Consider the following 16,637-nt stretch of genomic DNA (forward strand, 5'->3'; position numbering starts at 1 on the left):
TGTTTTAAGCTAATGTGTATTGGAGAAGATCTTTTCCCATTGAGTAGCTAGCAGTACTCTTAGCTTCATGGACTTGTATATTCGGTTTCTTCCCTAGGTATGGGAAGTCTTCAGCTGTTATTTCTTTATAACTCTCTGTGGCCTTCTCTCTTTCTTCTCCTTCTGGGATACCCATTATATTATACTGCCCTTCTTAATGGAATCAGATAGTTCTGATAGAATTTCTGTATTTTTTTTTTAGATCTTAGTTCTCTCGTCTCTTCTACCTATATCATTTCTAGATTTCTGTCTTCAAGCTCACTAATTCTCTCTTCCATATAGTCTGCTATTTCTATTGCTTTCTAGTGCATTCTTCATCTCATTTATTGGGTTTCTCAGCTTCAGAATTCTTTTTTTTTTTTTTTTAGAGTTTTGATTTTTTTGGTAAAATATTCCTTGTGTTCATTTTTATTCCTGAATTCATTGGACTGCCTTTCTCAGTTTTCCTGCAGTTTATTGACTTTCTTTGAGAGTTATTTTGAATTCTCTGTCAGTTAATATCCTGCGACTTTGAGTCTGGTTTCTGGAGGATTGTCATTTTCTTTTTGTGGTACTGTGTTACCACGGTTTATCATGGTACTTGATGAACTGTTTCTCTGCCCATGCATTTAATGGACTGTAGGAGCATTTTTCTTATTTAAATAAATCTTTTTTTCTTCTATTTTTTAACTTTGATTCTAAGGGAAGCTCAATTCAACACGTTGGTAATTAGCCGCCTTTATTTTGCTTTTCAGTAGGTGGCGCTATAGCACAAATTTTTGGTCCCTTGTCTGCATTGCTTCAGGCTTCACACTTTCCACCTCCCACTGCCAAAGCCAGACGTGTTGCCAGTTCCCTCATTTTATTTGCTTGTGCCTCTGCGATGGCTGGTGCCTTGCTGCTGCTCATGCTGCTGTGGCTGGCATTACACTGGGAGCGCTGGGATGGCAGGTACCTCCACCACGTCCGAAGTCGTGGCTGCTGATGTCTTCCTGGGGTTGTAGAATTTGGAAAGGCCACCGCTGCAGGCAGGGGCCAGAGTCACAAGTGCTGCTGCAGCTGGAAAGACAAGGTTGTGGACTCATAGTGCTGCTGCCCAATTCCCTGTGGGCACTGCAGTGGGCAGGAGGCAGAGTAGGGTGCTGTTATTGGGTTTTCTGGGGCTGTAGGCTCAGTCAGTTGGGTGCGCCTGGGATCACAGGCACTGCCTCCACTGTTTCGTATTTTCTGTGTGTTCCAGTCCACTCACCCTCATATGTACAGATATTCAGGTCTCTCTGGTGTCCTAGTGTGTTGGGCAGAGAAACCTTTGTTGAGTACAGAAATTAACTTGCTTTATAAATACTTTTTAATTCATTTTTATTTAACTTTTTATTTTGTATTGGTGTATAGTCAATTAACGATCAAACCAGTCAGTCCTAAAGGAAATAAGCCCTGAATATTCATTGGAAGGACTGATGCTGAAGCTGAAGCTCCAATACTTTGGCCACCTGATGTGAAGAACTGACTCTTTGGAAAAGACCCTGATGCTGGGAAAGATTGAAGGCAGGAGGAGAAGGGGGTGACAGAGGATGAAATGGTTGGATGACATCATAGACTCAATGGACAAGAGTTAGAGCAAACTCATGAGGATGGTGAAGTACAGGGAAGCCCGGCGTGCTGTAGTCCATGGGATCGCAAAGAGTTGGACATTACTGAGCGACTGAATAACAAGAGTCGATTAACAACTTTGTGATAGTTTTAGGTGAACAGTGAAGGAAGGGACTCAGCCATACATATACATGTATTCATTCTCCCCAAAACTCTCTTCCCATCCAGGCTGCCATATCACATTGAGCAGAATTCCATGTACAGTAAGTCCTTGTTGGTTAGTCCATTTTAAATACAGCAGTGTATGCATGTCCATCTCAAACTCCCCAACTATCCTTTCTCCCCATTCTTCTTCCCAGCAACCGTAAGTCTTGTTCTCTGTCTCTGAGTCTCTTTCTGTTTTGTAAGTAAGTTCATTTATATAAATACTTTTTAAAAGCCCTTTCTTAAGCTTAAATGGAAAAAAATGGCAACCCACCTAGTATTCTTACCTGGAGAATCCCATGGACAGAGGGCCTGGCAGCCTACAGTCCATGGGGTCACAAAGAGTCAGACAGGACTGACTGACTAACAACAACTTCAGCTTAAAAATATTTAAAACATTTTGTCATCTTTAAATAAAATAAAATAAAATAAATAAAATTTGTTAGCTTTTTCTCTAAAAAAATAGCCATATCAAAAGTTACAATATTCAAAAATTTAAATGATCAACTTTAAGATATTTATTTTTAGAAAATATCAGTTGTATAAATGCTTGCAATGTGGGAGACCTGAGTTTGATCCCTTGGTTAGGAAGATCCCCTGGAGCAGGGCATGGCAGCCCACTCCAGTATTCTTGTCTGAAGAATTCCCATGGACAGAGGAGCCTGGTGGGCTCCAGTCCATGGAGTCTCAGAAAGTTGGACATGAGTGAGTGACTAAGCACAATTGTGTAAAATATTATTTATCTACATTGTGAAAGACTTAATAGGTTTCTTTTCTTTTGGGTTAAGAGCTTTTGCCATTTTAAGGAGAACCTATTAGCCTAGAGAGTATTGGTCTTTTCAACAACTACACCAGACACAAGGTAGAATCCTTTCTCTTCAAATCTTTTCTCTTTACTTGAGAAAACATTTGAGGCCAAAAACTCAATCATATAAACAGAACTTATATATAGGTAGACCGAAGATCATGGCATCCGGTCCCATCACTTCATGGGAAATAGATGGGGAAACAGTGGAAACAGTCTCAGACTTTGTTTTTTGGGGCTCCAAAATCACTGCAGATGGTGACTGCAGCCATGAAATTAAAAGACGCTTACTCCTTGGAAGGAAAGTTATGACCAACCTAGATAGCATATTGAAAAGCAGAGACATTACTTTGCCAACAAAGATTCGTCTAGTCAAGGCTATGGTTTTTCCAGTGGTCATGTATGGATGTGAGAGTTGGACTGTGAAGAAAGCTTAGTGCTGCAGATTTGATGCTTTTGAACTGTGGTATTGGAGAAGACTCTTGAGAGTCCCTTGGACTGCAAGGAGATCCAACCAGTCCATTCTGAAGGAGATCAGCCCTGGGATTTCTTTGGAAGGAATGATGCTAAAGCTGAAACTCCAGTACTTTGGCCACCTCATGCGAAGAGTTGACTCATTGTAAGAGACTCTGATGCTGGGAGGGATTAGGGGCAGGAGGAGAAGGGGACGACAGAGGATGAGATGGCTGGATGGCATCACTGACTCGATGGACGTGAGTCTGAGTGAGCTCCGGGAGTTGGTGATGGACAGGGAGGCCTGACGTGCTGAGATTCATGGGGTCGCAGAGAGTCAGACACGACTGAGCGACAGAATTGAACTGAAATATATAAACTTTTTAAAACTGCTGAGATAACTTCTCTAGTGTTTTTCTTTTATTGGGGAAAACAAAAACAAAACAAAACTATAAACCATGCTCTGTCTTCAAAAAAATCTGTCTTTACTGAAATCACATAGAAATACAGTAGCAGCTCTGCACTCTTATTTTATTAGTTTACAAGTCTATAATTTCAACTTTGCTTTAAAAAGCATAGCATCAGCAAAATACCATCTCGTTTACATCAGTTTATATATTCAATTAAACCACCTGGTTTTACAACAGCAAAACATTTCCACATAGTTCACACCCCCATCAAGAAGGAATAGATTTGTGATACCAGGTTTAAGAGTTTCACTGTTTCTACCAACCTCATTTTAAGTGTATGATTTAATTGGAATTATTGAAAGGAAAGGATTGCATAGGTTTCATCACAGATAAATCTGACCCCCCAAAGTGATTTGCTGATTTGCTATTTGTTTTTTAAAAGCTAAATGGCCAATAAAATGCTATGTGAATGAAAATACTTAGCCCTTTTGATATCTTTATTCAGTATCTACACTTCCAGTCATGTAGTTCATCTCCAAGTAAAAGATATTTCAATAAATCACTGGCTGTTTGCATATTTTGCAAGTATTATTTCAGATCTTTAAATTGTATTTTTAAATCAGATTATTCAGGGTATCGGTTATTGCCAAAAAATTACTTTGCTCAATTTTTGATCTATTTATGCTAGAATGACTGAAATAAAATTGCCTGCAACATGTCATTGTCCTATGCTGAAATATCTCAACACAGGCTGTTAAAGTCATGTATCAGATCAGATCAGTCGCTCAGTCGTGTCCGACTCTTTGCGACCCCATGAATCGCAGCACATCAGGCCTCCCTGTCCATCACCAACTCCCAGAGTTCACTCAGACTCATGTCCATCGAGTCAGTGATGCCATCCAGCCATCTCATCCTCTGTCGTCCCCTTCTCCTCCTGCCCCCAATCCCTCCCAGCATCAGAGTCTTTTCCAGTGAGTCAACTCTTCCCGTGAGGTGACCAAAGTACTGGAGTTTCAGCTTTAGCATCATTCCTTCCAAAGAAATCCAAGGGCTGATCTTCAGAATGGACTGGTTGGATCTCCTTGCAGTCCAAGGGACACTCAAGAGTGTTCTCCAACACCACAGTTCAAAAGCATCAATTCTTCGGCACTCAGCCTTCTTCACAGTCCAACTCTCACATCCATACATGACCACAGGAAAAACCATAGCCTTAACTAGACGAACCTTTGTTGGCAAAGTAATGTCTCTGCTTTTGAATATGCTATCTAGGTTGGTCATAACTTTCCTTCCAAGGAGTAAGCGTCTTTTAATTTCATGGCTGCAGTCACCATCTGTAGTGATTTTGGAGCCCAGAAAAATAAAGTCTGACACTGTTTCCCCATCAATTTCCCATGAAGTGGTGGGACATGCCAAATAGAATATTGATCTTTTATATGTCTTTTGCCAACTTTTACATTTTAAAAGTATATTTATATTTTTGTTTCTCCCCCAAAGATGAAAATAAGTCAAATATTTGTAACTACTTTAAAAATATTGTTCTTTTAGATGCTCTATTTTTTGAAATGCAACATTATAGGTTTTTAAAAAAACTTTCCAGTTTTCCCGTTTTTTCCACAAAATACGAGTCATTTTCTTTAGAAGGTCATAAGAAATGTTAAATTCCAACTTAGAATAAAACCAGGGATGATGATAAGATTCTAAACACACCTCAAACACACCCATCTTGATTTCTATTAATAGAATGAGATGGATTTCTGCTTTAAAACTGTAACTTGCCCAGTCATGTCTGACTCTTTGTAAGTTGCCCAGTCATGTCTGACTCTTGGTGACCCATGGAATTCTCCAGGCCAGAATACTGGAGTGGGTAGCCTTTCCATTCTCCAGGGGATCTTCCCAACCCAGGGATCAAACCCAGGCCTCCTGCATTGCAGGCGGATTCTTTACCAGCTGACCCACAAGGGAAGGCTAAGAATACTGGAGTGGGTAGCCTATCCCTTCTCCAGGGGATCTTCCTGATCCAGGAATCGAACTGGGGTCTCTTGCATTACAGGTGGATTCTTTACCAACTGAGATATTAGGGAAGTCCTAAAACTATAACTAGAACAGAACAAAGCTGGGATACATTTTCTTGAGAAAAGAACACAGGTAGATCTTCCAGAGTACTCTTGGCTCAATATAACTTTTTCAAGAACAAGAAAAACGGGTGCATTAGAATGATATGTATATGCTATTTACCACAAGGTTCATGTGTCTAATAATAATTCTAAATCTGTAACATATTTTGTTCTTCTCATAATTATAGCTGAGATTCCTTCCTTGGGATCACATATTTCCCAATTCCCAGTGGTGAGTTTCTATGCAATTTCTGTCCAATTTAGCTAATTCCTTCCCAATCAGAATATTTTCTTAGCATTTACTAGGGGCTAGGGATGGTATGGGGAGGGAGGAGGGAGGAGGGTTCAGGATAGGGAACACATGTATACCTGTGGCGGATTCATTTCGATATTTGGCAAAACCAATACAATATTGTAAAGTTTAAAAATAAAATAAAATTTAAAAAAATTGTTCTCTAAAAAAAAAAAAAAGAAAGAAAGAAAATATCTAATTCCCTCAGATAATCACAATGGTGTTATCACTCACCTAGAGCCACACATCCTGGGTATGAAGTCAAGTGGGCCTTAGGAAGCATCGCTACGAACAAAGCTAGTGGAGGTGATGGAATTCCAGTTGAGCTATTTCAAATCCTGAAAGATGATGCTGTGAAAGTGATGCACTCAATATACCAGCAAATTTGGAAAACTCAGCAGTAGCCACAGGACTGGAAATGGTCAGTTTTCATTCCAATCCCTAAGAAAGGCAATGCCAAAGAATGCTCAAACTACTGCACAATTGCACTCATCTCATACACTAGTAAAGTAATGCTCAAAATTCTCCAAGCCAGGCTTCAACAATATGTGAACCATGAAATTCTAGATGTTCAAGCTGGTTTTAGAAAAGGCAGAGGAACCAGAGATCAAATTACCAACATCCCTTGGATCAGCGAAAAAAGAAAAAGAGTACCAGAAAAACATCGATTTCTCCTTTATTGACTATGCCAAAGCCTTTGACTGTGTGGATCACAATAAACTGTGGAAAATTCTGAAAGAGATGGGAATACCAGACCACCTGACCTGCCTCTTGAGAAATGTGAACGCAGGTCAGGAAGCAACAGTTAGAACTGGACATGGAACAATAGACTGGTTCCAAATAAGAAAAGGAGTACCTCAAGGTTGTATATTGTCACCTTGCTTATTTAACTTATATGCAGAGAACATCATGAGAACCACTGGGCTGGATGAAGTACAAGCTGGAATCAAGATTGCCAGGAGAAATATCAATAACTTCAGATGCAAATGACACCGCCCTTATGGCAGAAAGTGAAGAGGAACTAAAGAGCCTCTTGATGAAAGTGAAAGAGGAGAGTGAAAAAGTTGGCTTAAAGCTCAACATTCAGAAAACTAAGATCATGGCATCTGGTCCCATCACTTCATGGGAAATAGATGGGGAAACAGTGGAAACAGTGTCAGACTTTATTTTTTCGGGCTCCAAAATCACCACAGATGGTGACTGTAGCCATGAAATAAAAAGACGCTTACTCCTTGGAAAAAAAAAAATTATGACCAATCTAGACAGAATATTAAAACAGAGGCATTACTTTGCCAACATGGTCTGTCTAGTCAAGGCTATGGTTTTTCTAGTAGTCATGTATGGATGTGACAGTTTGACTATAAAGAAAGCTGAGTGCCAAAGAAGTGATGCTTTTGAACTGTGGTGTTGAAGACTCTTGACAGTCCCTTGGACTGCAAGGAGATCAAACCAGTCCATCCTAAAGGAAATCAGTCTGAGTGTTCATTGGAAGGACTGATGTTGAAGCTGAAACTCCAATACTTTGGCCATCTGATGCAAAGTGCTGACTCATTTGGAAAGACCCTGATGCTGGGAAAGATTGAAGGTGGGAGAAGAAGGGGATGACAGAAGATGAGATCGTTGGATGGCATCACTGACTCAATGGACATGAGTTTGAGTAAGCTCCAGGAGTTGGTGGTGGACAGGGAGGCCTGGTGTGCTGCAGTCCATGGGGTCGCAAAGAGTCAGATACAACTGAGCGACTGAACTGAACTGAACTGAATTCCCTCTAAAGTCTGGTCAGTTTTGCCAACAAGTAAGAAAAACACTCAGAAGGTTTAGGACATTTTGGACTGAACTGGTTAGATTTGTCTTGCCATTATGTCATCTAGAACCTCTAATATAATGTTGACTAGAAGTGGCAAAAGTGGGCATTGCTTCTAATTCTGGAGGAAAAACTTGTACCGTCGAATATGTTGTTAGCTATGGGTTTTTCATATACAGTCTTTATCATAGTGAGTCAGTTTCCTTCTGTTTCTAGTTCACTAAAAGTGTTTTTATAGTGAAAAGATGTGAAATTTTGTCAAATTCTTTTATTGCATCAATCAAGATGATTTTGTTTTCTTTCCTGAATTCTATTAAAGTGAATATCACATTGATTAATTTTTGTCTGTTGATCCATTGTTAAATTCCAGGAATAAATCCCACTTGGACATAGTGTATAACCACTTTAATGTAAAAAAAAAAAAAAGAGAGAGAGAGAGAGATTCAACCAGGAGTTTCAGTGTGATAAGTGTGGTTGCAGAACCTGGGCTCTAAGACAGGATACTTTTCCCATTGAAAGAACCATCATGAGTGCCATTGTCAAGGCCTCAGTCCATTTATCCAAATGGAAACCTCAGTTGCCTTTTTTTCTGTATCTGTTGCAAACTCTGTAGTCTTCATAGCCAAAACTAGAAGATGCAAAAATATAGACTATAGTTTCTCAGAAACTTGAGAGGTACCTACCACTTTATTGAGGTAATTCACATGAAAATCTCATATTCTTCTTTAAAACAACTGTCTGTACTTATTCAGGGGCTTCCTTAGTGGCTCAGTCAGTAAAGAATCTGCCTGCAATGCAGGAGACTGCCTGCATTATAGGAGACCAAGGTTCAATCTTAGGGTCAGAAAGTTCCCTTGGAGAAGGAAATGGCCACCCATTCCAGTATTCTTTCCTGGAAAAGCCCATGGACAGAGGAGCTTGCCATGGGAACTTCCAGGAAACAAACTCTGTGTTTTTGGCTGGCTTGAAATAGGAAAATATTCACTGAATTAGACTTCCATCTACTGAATTGGGACTTCCTTTGTGGCTCAGACGTAAAGCATCTGCCTACAATGCAGGAGACCCAGATTCGATCCCTGGGTCAGGAAGGTCCTCTGGAGAAGGAAATGGCAATCCACTCCAATACTCTTGCCTGGAAAATCCCACGGATGGAGGAGCATGGTAGGCTACAGTCCATGGGGTCGCAAAGAGTCGGACACGACTGAGCGACTTTGCTTCACTTCACTACTGAATTAGAATTTTACAACTTGATTAGGCTTTTAACAACAGACAAGATTATCAAAAAGATTTCACCGTTTCATTAGATCATCACTTCAAGGCTGGATTGGCTACTAAAAAATAAGGTAATTTGTATTCTCAGTTCAGTTCAGTTCAGTCGCTCAGTGTTGTCCGACTCTTTGCGACCCCAGGAATCGCAGCACGCCAGGCCTCCCCATCCATCACCAACTCCCGGAGTTCACTCAGACTCATGTCCATTGAGTCAGTGATGCCATCCAGCCATCTCATCCTCTGTCATCCCCTTCTCCTCCTGCCCCCAATCCCTCCCAGTATCAGAGTCTTTTCCAATGAGTCAACTCTTCCCATGAGGTGGCCAAAGTATTGGAGTTTCAGCTTTAGCATCATTCCTTCCAAAGAAATCCCAGGGCTGATCTCCTTCAGAATGGACTGGTTGGATCTCCTTGCAGTCCAAGGGACTCTCAAGAGTCTTCTCCAATACAACAGTTCAAAAAGCATCAATTCTTCGGTGCTCAGCCTACTTCACAGTCCAACTCTCACATCCATACATGACCACAGGAAAAACCATAGCCTTGACTAGACGGACCCTTGTTGGCAAAGTAATGTATTCTCAGGTCTTGTTTAATTTACACCATTATTCATCATCACTTTTCTAATGCTCTACTATCAAAATATATAATTTTTATTTAATTAGTTGAAGTAAATGTTCCACTTGTGTTCCCATAACATGCATTGATTTACTTTTTAAAATAGTTTTTTCTCATCCTTCTTATCATTTTTTTTTTCTGGGAAAATTTCTTACATATGAGTAAATGGAAATTGAATTAACCTGTGACCTGCTGAGGTCAGTTTTAAGCATCATTATTCACTAAGTTGTACACATCAAAAAATGATTAAGTGTTTCATAAAACGGATAGGGGCATAAAATGGAATATATAATAAAGTTATAATTTATTAATTCCTTCTCTAACTCTAAATTTAACCAATTTCTGGACAAATACTGGCTAGAGTATAAACTTTAGAAGCATATGTATGCAACAAATCAAATCAGAGTCTAAACCTTTCCTATTTACCCAAGCCAGAAACATTAGTAATCTCCTAGTTCTTCTCAGTTTTGTGAGAAATAAAGAATGTAGCTAACTGGAGGAGCGGGAGGGAATCTGAGTTATTTTATGGTTGTCATCTACTCTTTCCATTCAAGAGAGCATAATTTCCTCCTGGAAGAAAGTAGGTTTCATGCCTCAGGCTGGGCATAAATCAAATAGAAATGCTATAGCTTAGATGGTAATTTTATAAACTATCATGTTGTGGAAAATAGAGTTAAGCTGTAATCTATGATGTAGTTACCATCCCTCTAGGGGATACTTGAGTAATGGGCAAGCAGCTCTAAAGAGTTTTGGGTGCTGTATCTTTTGGCACCTCTAGAGAATGGCTAGGCCCCTTCAGGTAAATGATTTGGAGTAAGCTCCATGGTGCCTTCTATTACTTAAAGGTTGCTATGGCAGGTTTCAGAAAAGCCATGAGCGTATCTTTTACAATATGAACATTTTTCTAGCCATTTAAAAATAGTATTTTCTTCCAAATAATATTTACATCAACAGCTCTGAAAAATTGTGAGGCACTTATTGTGAGAAATCCCACTAAAAAAGAGAAAGAAGAAGAAAACATTCATTATAAGCTTCCAAAAAATTGTGAAGTAGGATATATGTATAAACTCTGGCAAATTTTCTGAATATAATGATTTAAATCATACAAATATAACAGTTATTGTGAATCAGCTCCAGCGAAACTGATCAGCTGAGACAGTGAGATATTAAATATTGACTTTTAGCATTTATTTTGTACTTTTCATATTCAAAGAATTATCAGCTCTCAACTGTCCAGTGTGCTAACAGCTTATAGCTTTTACCTTCTCTGCTGCCTGCATTCTGGGTATCTCACCAGTCATTGGGCATCTCTATCACAAGCTCACCAGAGGAAAAGAAATGAGGGATTTTCAAATCAGTCAAATTCATTGTTCATTTCCAGTACTTTTCTTTCTTTCTTTTTTTAACAGATCAGTGGAGGATACTTTGAGATAATTGCCTAAATTCAAACATTACATTAACTTCATCTGTCTCTTATCCATGTTGTGTCACTTGAAATTACAAATATTACTCACATTTGACAACTTGAGCACAGAATGTAGTCTCAAAGATAGGCTTTTTATGTTTTGCGCAATTTACAATACAATTTTTAAAAAGGCTTGGCAAATTCTTACCTATTTACTCTGTTATAATCTCTGTTAGGTATTTTAATTGTAAAATTAATATATTTACTACAAAGAACTAAATCATAATAAAAGTTACTAATTTTTCCAATTTCTGTTCTTCCAATCTTCATTCCCTGGAAGAAATCATAGTGAACTCACATTAATGTATATCCTTCCAGATGTTTTCTTTTTTTGTTTCTTTTTAGAATATGTGATATTCTGTATTCTGTTTTTCAACTTGATTAACTCTTCAGTTCAGTTCATTCGCTCAGTCGTGTCTGATTGTTTGCGACCCCATGAATCGCAGCATGCTAGGCCTCCCTGTCAATCACCAACTCCCAGAGTTCACTTAGACTCATGTCCATCGAGTTAGTGATGCCATCCAGCCATCTCATCCTCTGTCATCCCCTTCTCCTCCTGCCCCCAATACCTCCCAGCATCAGAGCCTCTTCCAATAAGTCAACTCTTCCCATGAGGTGGCGAAAGTATTGGCGTTTCAGCTTCAGCATCAGTCCTTCCAGTGAACACCCAAGACTGATCTCCTTTAGGATGGACTGGTTGGATCTCCTTGCAGTCCAAGGGACTCTCAAGAGTCTTCTCTAACACCACAATTCAAAAGCATCAATTCTTCGGTGCTCAGTCTTCTTCACAGTCCAACTCTAACACCCATACATGACCACTGGAAAAACCATAGCCTTGACTAGACCGACCTTTGTTGGCAAAGTAATATCTCTGCTTTCTAATATGCTATCTAGGTTGGTCATAACTTTCCTTCCAAGGAGTAAGCGTCTTTTAATTTCATGGGTGCAGTCACCAACTGCAGTGATTTTGGAGCCCCCCAAAATAAAGTCTGACACTGTTTCCACTGTTTCCCCATCTATTTCCCATGAAGTGATGAGACCAGATGCCATGATCTTAGTTTTCTGAATGTTGAGCTTTAAGCCAACTTTTTCACTCTCCTCTTCACTTTCATCAAGAGGCTCTTTAGTTCCTCTTCACTTTCTGCCATAAGGGTGGTATCATCTGCATATCTGAGGTTACTGATATTTCTCCCAGCAATATTGATTCCAGCTTATGCTTCTTCCAGCCCAGCATTTCTGATGTTGTACTCTTCATATAAATTAAATAAGCAGGGTGACAATATACAGCCTTGATGTACTCCTTTTCCTATTTGGAACCAGTCTGTTGCTCCATGTCCAGTTCTAACTGTTGCTTCCTGACCTCACATAGGCTTACTATATAATAAAAATGGGTATTTCCTATACTGAGTTATATAGGTCAATTAAACTATGAATAATGTTATATTATTTGCATACACAAAAATTCATTTAACCAGTCTAAAATTTTAAAAAAAATTTAAGTCACAAAATTTGTCATGCTTATGAACCAAGCCAAAATAATACATATATTTATCTACCTTTGTTTATCTATCAATAATATATGAGTGTATCTGTTGAATAAATTCCTAGAAGTAAAAATGCTGAGTCAATAGGTATAAATATTTTAAATGTTTATAGATCTTGTCAAGTTCTTCTTCAAATAGTTACATTTACTTTTCAAATATTACAAAATGTCTGCTATAGTTGTTTTCTAACAAAACCTTAATAGTGAAAATAAGATCTGGAAGGGGTAACCATAGTAAATATTTAAAGTAAATAAGTTTTTATCTGTATAAATTCAACTCACCAGAATAACAGTATCTTGGCCCTAAGTTTTTCATACATATACTCAAGTATCTCTCCCTATACTCTCTTTGTATGTATGTGTGTGTGTATCTCACTATTTGTAAAGAATAAGCCTCTAAATACTTAAAGTTCCATGGCTTAGTTGATCAACCAATATGTAAAAATGAACTATAATTTAAGGACATTTACAAAATAGTGTGGCATCTCAAATCTTTTGTCTGGTTTTTTATATATTGCTTATTGATTTTTAGGAATTATTTATACACACTAGATATTAATTTTTTCCAGTAGTATATTTTGTTAATAACATTTCTATTGGTTTGCTAGTTTTTTGGTTTCTCATTGGTTTTCCATCAATTTTGAGTTAATTATTGTATATCATGTAAGGGAAGCATCTCACTTCTTTGTTTTGATGTGGTATCAATGGTCGTAGCACCATTTGTTGAAAAGACTATTTCTTTTCCACTGAGTACTCCTGACCTTCTTGTTGAAATCAGTTGGACATAGACATATGGCTTTATTTCTGGATTCTTGGTTTTATTACATTGATCTAAATTTCCATCTTTATGTCAGTATCACCTGGTTTTTATTACTCTTATTTTCTAGCAAGTTGTGAAATTGGGAATGTGAATCTTCCTACTTTGTTCTTTTTCAAGATTTCTTTTTTTTTTTCATTTTCATTTTATTTTTAAACTTTACATAATTGTATTAGTTTTGCCAAATATAAAAATGAATCCGCCACAGGTATACATGTGTTCCCCATCCTGAACCCTCCTCCCTCCTCTCTCCCCATACCATCCCTCTGGGTCGTCCCAGTGCACTAGCCCCAAGCATCCAGTATCGTGCATCGAACCTGGACTGACAACTCGTTTCTTACATGATATTTTACATGTTTCAATGTCATTCTCCCAAATCTTCCCACCCTCTCCCTCTCCAACAGAGTCCATAAGACTGTTCTATACATCAGTGTCTCTTTGGCTGTCTCATACACTGGGTTATTGTTACCATCTTTCTAAATTCCATATATATGCGTTAGTATACTGTATTGATGTTTTTCCTTCTGGCTTACTTCACTCTGTATAATAGGCTCCAGTTTCATCCACCTCATTAGAACTGATTCAAATGTATTCTTTTTAATGGCTGAGTAATACTCCATTGTGTATATGTACCACAGCTTTCTTATCCATTCATCTGCTGATGGACATCTAGGTTGCTTCCATGTCCTGGCACACTGAGGAAACCAGAAGGGAAAGAGACACGTGTACTCCAATGTTCATTGCAGCACTGTTTATAATAGTCAAGATTTCTGTTGTTATTTGTTGTTATATCAAATCCCTTGCAATTGTTTAGGAATTTTAGAATCAGCTTTTTAACTCCTAAAATTAAGTAAATTGAGATTCTAATAAAGATTCCATTGAATCTGTAAATAAATTCAGGGAGCGTTCCTACCTTAAAAGCATTCAATACTCCAATCCATAAGCATGACATGTTTTCCCATTTATTTGGATCTTATTTAATTTCTTTTGTAGCTTTTAGAATAAACAGACTAAGCCAATTATCAGTGGAGTATGATAATAAATTAAACACTGATCTAAACATGTATGAATCTCACATACATAGAGACATCCAAAAGCAGGTAGACATGAAAAACACATAGTATCTGAGTTCATTTATATGAAATTCAGTAACAGGCAAAAATACTTTGTGGTGGTAACATTAAGAACACTGGCTATTTCAGGGGACAGAGGTACTGACTTAGAAGATGCATAGAGTAACCTCTGTAAATAATCTATATCTTGATTTGCATGTTGTTTACACACACACACAAATTTGTATACCTAAAACTTGTATGCTTTATTATGTATGTCATGCACCAAAAATTGGGTATCAGCAATATGTTGGTTATTTTAACAGAATCAATAGGAAGGATTGATTTTCTCTAAAGAGAAGAAGTATTTCTTGAAAATAAAGTACTTATTGAAGTACAAATAAATAGCAAAAGCATCCTTCATAATTGTCATGAAATCAACAGGTATTTAATGATGAAAAATGATGCTATGTTTATGAAACTCCCTAATCATGTAAGTCACTAAATAGTCATCTGCTTCCTAGGCAGCCACGTTATCATGACATATCTTTTTATTTAAATGTCAAGTTCTTCTGTAACTTTCTTTAGTTTGCATTATGATTTTGTGCAGAGTATTGTAGGTGGCCTGAGTTTGTTTCATTTTGCTGGGAGTAGAAGTCAATCCTAAATTAAATTTAAGCAGGTGTAGAAAGGGGAAAGGATGTTAACTGGTGATGCCGAGGCATGGTAGGCCAGGACAACAGGGCTGAAATGCTTCCCCTATGCCACGTTACTGGCTAAGTGAGGCACCTGGAGCATTTTTATAGGCCCTCCTTAGTGTAACCATTAGCTCTATCTAATACAATCTTAAGTATGTGAAATACTCACTTTTTAATATCAGCTTCAAATATAGTATGATAGAAAAATAAAATATCTTATTTCCTAATTTTAACTTGATTCTTTGGATATCCTCTAGTTTACATCAGGTGTGATTGATAGTATATAGGTACCGCAGGATTGTAGACAAATTGAGATATTTCACATTGAACTACCCCATTCAATTTTCAGATCTCTAGTTTAATCTTGTCCGAAGGAATAGACACACACATTTTCTCACCATCATACTATTTTTTGGTTCTTTACTTTTGTTGACTTTTTCCTGTTGACTTTTTTAAACTGCTTCAATTTAATCTTTAGGCTTTCATAAAGAACCTGTTCTTGAAATGCTAACTCTAAATTCTTACAGCTGTTTCCCTTGGTATTTTTGTTGTTGTTGTTGTATTTAAGGAATCTTATTGGGATGTATGTAGAGCCTGTTCTTCTACTAATTTTTGTCCTTATGATAAGTAATTGAAAGTGTAAGGCAAAATGTATTAGTTTCTATTAACATGCACTTGTCTAGAACTATGGGAAAGTGAATCTTATAGAACAGATGTCTTTGTGAATGAAAATGCCATGGGAATGGGGTGGAGTAGAATGACTGCAATTTGTCCCATGAGTCATACGCTGGGCTTTCATGGAGTTGTCTCAAATATGAATTATATAGAAGGTTGCACATTTAATTACAGTAAGTAGTCTTGGTGAAGGAAATGGCAACGCACTCCAGTATTCTTACCTAGAGACTCCTGTGGACAGAGGAGCCTGGTGGGCTGCTGTCCATAGGGTTGCAAAGAGTTGGACATGACTGAAGCAACTTAGCATGCATGCATACATTGTAGAAGGAAATGGCAACCCACTCCAGTATTCTTGCCTGGAGATTCCCAGGGACAGAGGAGCCTGGTGGGTTGCCGCCTATGGGGTCAGACAGAGTCGGACACGACTGAAGTGACTTAGCAGCAGCAGCAGCAGCAGTCTTGGTGAGTTACTTTCAATTATCTCATTAATGAAGTTACTATCCTCTCAATGCCAAATCAAAAAACTTCACTGTCATTTTAAAATGTTTTCTCTCCCTCATTCTTTCTATCCGGTCAAGAACCATGTCCTCCTAAATGGCTTATGGTTTACAGTATCGTATGTCTCTCTCTCCTCCTCATCCTCATTTCCCTAAGTTGGACACTTATCATCTTTAACATACCTATTGTAATAACCTTGTGATCATTCTTAATTTCCTCAAGTCTCTCCCTAAATAGCCACCAAAATGCATCTCAGACCTTGCACTTCCTTTAAAAAAAATTAGCAAATCTTCCATTACTTGTGCAACAAAAACCA

Source organism: Bos javanicus, chromosome 9, assembly GCF_032452875.1.
Source record: "Bos javanicus breed banteng chromosome 9, ARS-OSU_banteng_1.0, whole genome shotgun sequence".
NCBI lineage: Eukaryota > Metazoa > Chordata > Mammalia > Artiodactyla > Bovidae > Bos > Bos javanicus.